Source organism: Orcinus orca, chromosome 4 (assembly GCF_937001465.1).
Source record: "Orcinus orca chromosome 4, mOrcOrc1.1, whole genome shotgun sequence".
Classification (NCBI taxonomy): Eukaryota; Metazoa; Chordata; class Mammalia; order Artiodactyla; family Delphinidae; genus Orcinus; species Orcinus orca.
This window is the reverse complement of record NC_064562.1, coordinates 45551545-45557062: the sequence shown is the minus strand read 5'-3', so window position 1 is coordinate 45557062 and position 5518 is coordinate 45551545. Positions and strand designations below refer to the sequence as shown.

Below are 5518 nucleotides of genomic sequence, written 5' to 3'. Positions count from 1 at the left end.
ACATGCTTGAGTTTTGAAAAGTTATTAGTTCTAACAATTATTATCTTTATTATTATTTTGTTTCAGTTTTCTCATCTCTAAAAAAGAAAAATTGTATCAGTTTTGTCTATGCTATATGTTGTTTTGAGCATCAAATGAGGCAATGTGGTATATAAAACCTGGTATATAAAAAGAAAACTTATAAATTATTTTCTTGGGCAGAAGAATACTTGGAAAACAGTGTCAAATGCTATGGCTTAGAAAATGTCTTGCCGGAAGACATTTAATATTAAGGTTCTGTATGTCTACTACTATAAGAGTAAAAAAATAACTCTGGAACTGTAGTTAATATTACCCAGCTATTGTGACCTGTCAAGGAGAAAGCTACAATGTCCTAGATCAGTAGGTTAATCTAGTTAAAGTTAAACTTACTGGTGTCATATATATAAAGTAGCCGTTTCAGTTAAAATTTCCTTTTTTAATTAACAGATGGGACATTGTATTTTATTGCTGTTGTTCTCAATATTCTCCAGATAGGAAGGCTGCTGTTTCTAAATATCCAATCTCTTTTAAGATTCTCTGAAAATTAAAAATGTGAAAGACTATTAACCAGTGGTAAATATTCCTTGAAACCTGTGTACCTAGAGAGGTCTTGTTTTTTCATAGACAGATTTATATATTCTTTATATTCTTCTAAGCAGATTGCCAGATTTTCATTCTCGAATTTGTGTACTGGTCACCCTGAAGAGTTGTTTAACACAGTATTGTATAGTTCTGGAATAGTTTGGGGCGGTTTTTTGAAGATATTTTTGTAACGTTACTATGTAGATGATTCTATCTTTTCTTCAAAATTGTTAGAACTCTTGATGCAAATGCAAAACAGTGTGCATAATATTTTAATATATGTTCGTATTGAGACTCATCTGAAAATATTTAGTGCAACTTATCAAAATGATATTCAAATTCAGGCTTTTTTCTGTTATACTGGTCAATTGAATTGAATCTAAAGTGGAAAATTCAAACAAATAATAAATGCACACAAAACGAGACACGAGTAAGCTGCATGTAATGATTGGAATTAAAATTAGCATCCTCTCCAGGGAGGGGGAAGGGTAAGCTGGGACAAAGTGAGAGAGTGGCATGGACATATATACACTACCAAACGTAAAATAGCTAGCTAGTGGGAAGCAGCCGCATAGCACAGGGAGATCAGCTCGGTGCTTTGTGACCACCTAGAGGGGTGGGATAGGGAGGGTGGGAGGGAGACGCAAGAGGGAAGAGATATGGGGACATATGTATATGTATAACTGATTCACTTTGTTATAAAGCAGAAACTAACACACCATTGTAAAGCAATTATACTCCAATAGAGACATTAAAAAAAATAGCATCCTCTCATCTCTTGTCTGACCTTAAATGAAATATTTTTTAAGAATCTATCTATAATCCTCTTCTCTTTTCCATAATGCTTTCCATGAGAGATAGCATCCAATCTTTTCACTTTAAATTCTACTCTTACTCTCAGTGACTTTCCTTTTCTATCTTTCTTTTGAAATTCGTATCTGTATTTCCAGAAATCCGCCAGACATTTCCAGATGTTCTACCAGTGTGTCCTATATGACGCCATTGAACTATCCTCTCCACTCTTTTCCATATATTCTGTTCTGTTTTTCCATATATCTGTTCTTTTTTATTTTTCCTATATTATTGAATGCCATATCATCCACCTAAACCTCCAAAGTAAAAAAGCTTAGAAACATTATCAGCTTTTCTTTTTCACCCATTTTCACATCTAAGAATCACTGTTTTAGTCCCGTTTCTCCCCATTTCCTTTTTTAAATATTTTAAAATTCTTTATTAAAACAAGCTTCTTAGCTGCACTTTGATGGGGTTATATAAGAAGCGTCACAGCATTAATCCCATCAACACCAAAGTTACTGCAATCACGTTCATTTATAAGCATTCATTAAATTTGCCATCACCATCACCACATTATTGCAATGTCAGAGACTGAGTCATTTCATTTCTTCAAGAAAAATTACATTGACACGGTTACTGAAAGCTTTCAGTAATAGGGAGAAAAAAAATTTAACTATTTCAACACAGAACAGAATGTTCAGGATCCTATATTTAATAAAAATATCAGCAAACAGGGTACCATCTTGGTCTATAAATGATGTTCTCCACAAGGGACTTACAAGTGTTTTTAAAACACCACTAAGGGGACATTGGTGAAAGTTTCTTTGACACATTTTTTAAAAACCTGTTAGTAGCTTTGCCATAAAACTGATTTAAGGTAGTTGTTTTTTTTTTTTTTTGGAAACATTTAGAACAATCCAACACTTGGTATTAATACTCAGATCAGCACACTGTACTAAAACATAACAGCAACATTTTATAGACTAGCTGCAATTTTCACTAGCTGTGTTCACCAACCGTTTAACAGAATTGTAGTGTTCTCCTAAGCCATATGCGTGTCTCATATAAACAAGTATTAATGGGTTTTGGGGATATTCTTCACCAACTACAAGAGGAGGAGAATCTGCCTGTATTATCTCTATTGGTGTTTGTTAAATGTGAGACAGGGCTCTTAGCTCAAGCTGACCTCCCCATGCAGCGGTGTTTATGATATCATCACAGTACTTTCCAAACTCTTCTGAAGTATACATATCTCCTGTACTAGGATTTGTTAAAAATGGTTGAAAGTCTTCCATGCGGCTTTGCATATAGTCAGCAGTCTGACATCTTAAGGCAGCCACAGTCAGACTGCAGTCCTGTTCTTTCAGTTGATCTTCAATGACTCTGTACATACAGTGGCCATCAGGTGGAATCTGTTTAATTTCCAACTGTCTAGCTGCGAATATTTGAGCAAGTTTTTCACTTTCTACATGTCTAGCCCCAGTTAAGTTTTCAATTTCAGCTTCAGCTATCCTTTCTTCCCGCTCCTTTTCCAGTGCAGCGTTTTTGTCCCATCTCTCTTGTGCTTTTGATATCCGAAACGGCTGATTCTCAAGAACCAAGTTTGAAATATTGACAGCAACAGAATCTACTTTACTCTCCTTAGAAGTCAGCTTCAATTGCTCCAGCTTCTCTTTATGTTTCTGTTCCACTTCTGCTTCTAACTTAGCAACATCTTCAGTAAGTTGCTTCCTCCTCTTTTTGTCAATCTTGGGGACAGCATTCTTCATACCCTGAACTTTAGCTTGCAACTACTTCTTCTCTTTGTGATGCCTTCTCACCAGCTGTTCCTCCTAATCAAACTCCTCAGTCAAGACTGCCTCCATGACGACTAGGTAACCCAATCCCCATTTCTTTTCTATTGCACATTATCTCTGTGTCTGTCTCTACTCTCCCTCTCCTCCAGTGTAACCACATTTGTTAAATGTGGTTCATAAAATATATATCTCCTCGTGTTACATGCTTAAAATCCTTCCTTGGGCTCCTTTGACCATTAAAATCCAAATCCTCGTGTGCCAAACAAGAGCTTTAACAATCAAGCCTCATTTTACCTTTACAGACTTGGGCTTACAATTGTCCCTGTGTCCATTTTTATATTCTATATGATGCATTTTATTTGGTATTCTCTTCTTACTTTCAGTATTAAGTGGACAAATTCCCACTGATTCTCTAATATTCTGCCCAAATATTTCTGTGAAGTTTTTCTTGACATTCCTTTTCCCCATTTCCCTCTGAGGTTGTACAGTGTCACAGCCCCGTTGTGTGTGTGTGTTGTATGCATGCATTTATAACTGTAATCGTTCCCTTATAGATTTGTGTCTGCTGCTAAATTGAGGAATTTTGCCATTTATGTCTTTAAAATTCCTATGCTTAGTTGGTCCCATAGTAAATGTCATTATCTGTTTTGAATGAATGAATGAGGGATGAAGTAGCCAGCCACCCCAGACTAGAAGATGAATCTTCTTCTGCAATTCACTATATCTATACCTTGGATATAAATTTGTAGAGTGTTAGAGGGTATGAAAACTACATCAACCATTTCCTGTCTAAAATGAGTGTTTCTTCACAGATTGCTTCTCCATGTCGTCATTATTAAACACACCAGCCAAATGTGTTTTGATTCACACACCAGTCAAATTTAGTCACTCATTGTTTTTGTCATTGGCAAGAATAGACTTTAAATTTTCTCCTCAGAATAATATTTTACACCCAGAAATCATGATCTCCAGGAATAAAGTTTCTTACATCATTTAGGGTTGATCCTCTTCCATATAGGTCTTGGCTGAGTTTGGTTTCCAATATGGGACTCTTGTTCAAAGCTAGAGGGAACACTGGGCTCAAACTATAAAATAAGTGAGTGATTATAGAAGGATGATTACCAGGGTGGTGTGTGTGTGTATGTTTGTGTGTGTGTGTCTGTGTGTGTGTGTGTATTCTGATGGTCCACTTCCGGTATGAACAGGGCTCATAAAAACATCTTGTACAGCATCGTTTTTGGACCAAACAGTGTTTCACTGTCTCTGCCTGAAAACTATGGAAAGTTGTCTGTTTTGCACATTAGTACAGGATGTGATAAATTGGTTTGGGTTACTGTTAGTTACTTCTCATTATTCTCCTATCCCCAAATTATTCAATTCAAGCCGAGCTATTGCTCCTGGTACTTGACTATGAAATTATGGATATATCACAAGGAGAAAGAAGTTACCCACAAGGCTTTAAAAAAAATAGATCCTCAATTTTAATACTTGTCAGAAGTATTAGCACTTATCATATTGTACATTGCTGTTTAAATAAGGCACTTGTGTCTGTGTCCATATAATATAAATGTGACTTGACCCAGAAAACTATTCCTCCTGGAAAATATGTACAATATCTGCCAAAAAGGTACTTGGATACTTCGTTTTGTCAAAACTTATTTCTCCTCTTGGGCAAGATTTGAAACCAGAGCCATGAACATTTACACTTGTCAGTAATTCCCAGAAACATTTTTGGAAAAGACACAAAGAATTGCCTTCAGCCTCAGCTCCTTTCCATTTGGCTAATTTTCCTGCACCTGTTAGAATTGTTCTGCTTGCCAAGTGGCCTCCATGCTCTCTAGATATTTTGTCTCAGTCTGCAGAATCATGGCTCTGTGCATGGTTAAAACAGAGGTATGTCCCGCCAGAGCTTGGCTTTATTTTTCAGTGCTCTTGGTGCTCTAAACTGGACTAAATGCTTAGTGGTGAGAGGTCTTATGTTATAGATGGGTGCTGCTCTGATAAGACAAAACTCTGAGTCTCTGGTATAACTCTATTTTATTCTTTTAATGACTGCTGTAGCAGGAATGAGTTCAGCCACAAATAACAGAAAATCTGACAAAGAGTGGTTTAAAAAGAGGAGATTTTATTTTTCTTGCACAACCAGAAACCTAGGGGTAGGCAGTCCAGACCAGCACAACAGGGACCCAGAATCTCCTTCCACTGAGTTATCTTGACATATTGTCTTTTGTCCTCATACTTTCCAGATAGTTGTCAGCAGATGGCTATTACTCTCCCAGGCTTCCAGTTCCAGGCTTCATGTCTAAGCCTTGAAGAAGGGGAAG

At 36.5% G+C, this 5518-nt stretch overlaps 1 pseudogene; it reads right to left on the bottom strand.

Moving 5' to 3' along the window:
• Positions 1 to 1836: 1836 nt before the first annotated feature.
• On the bottom strand, positions 1837 to 3266 carry LOC101282424 (deubiquitinase OTUD6B-like; annotated as a pseudogene).
• Positions 3267 to 5518: the final 2252 nt, after the last annotated feature.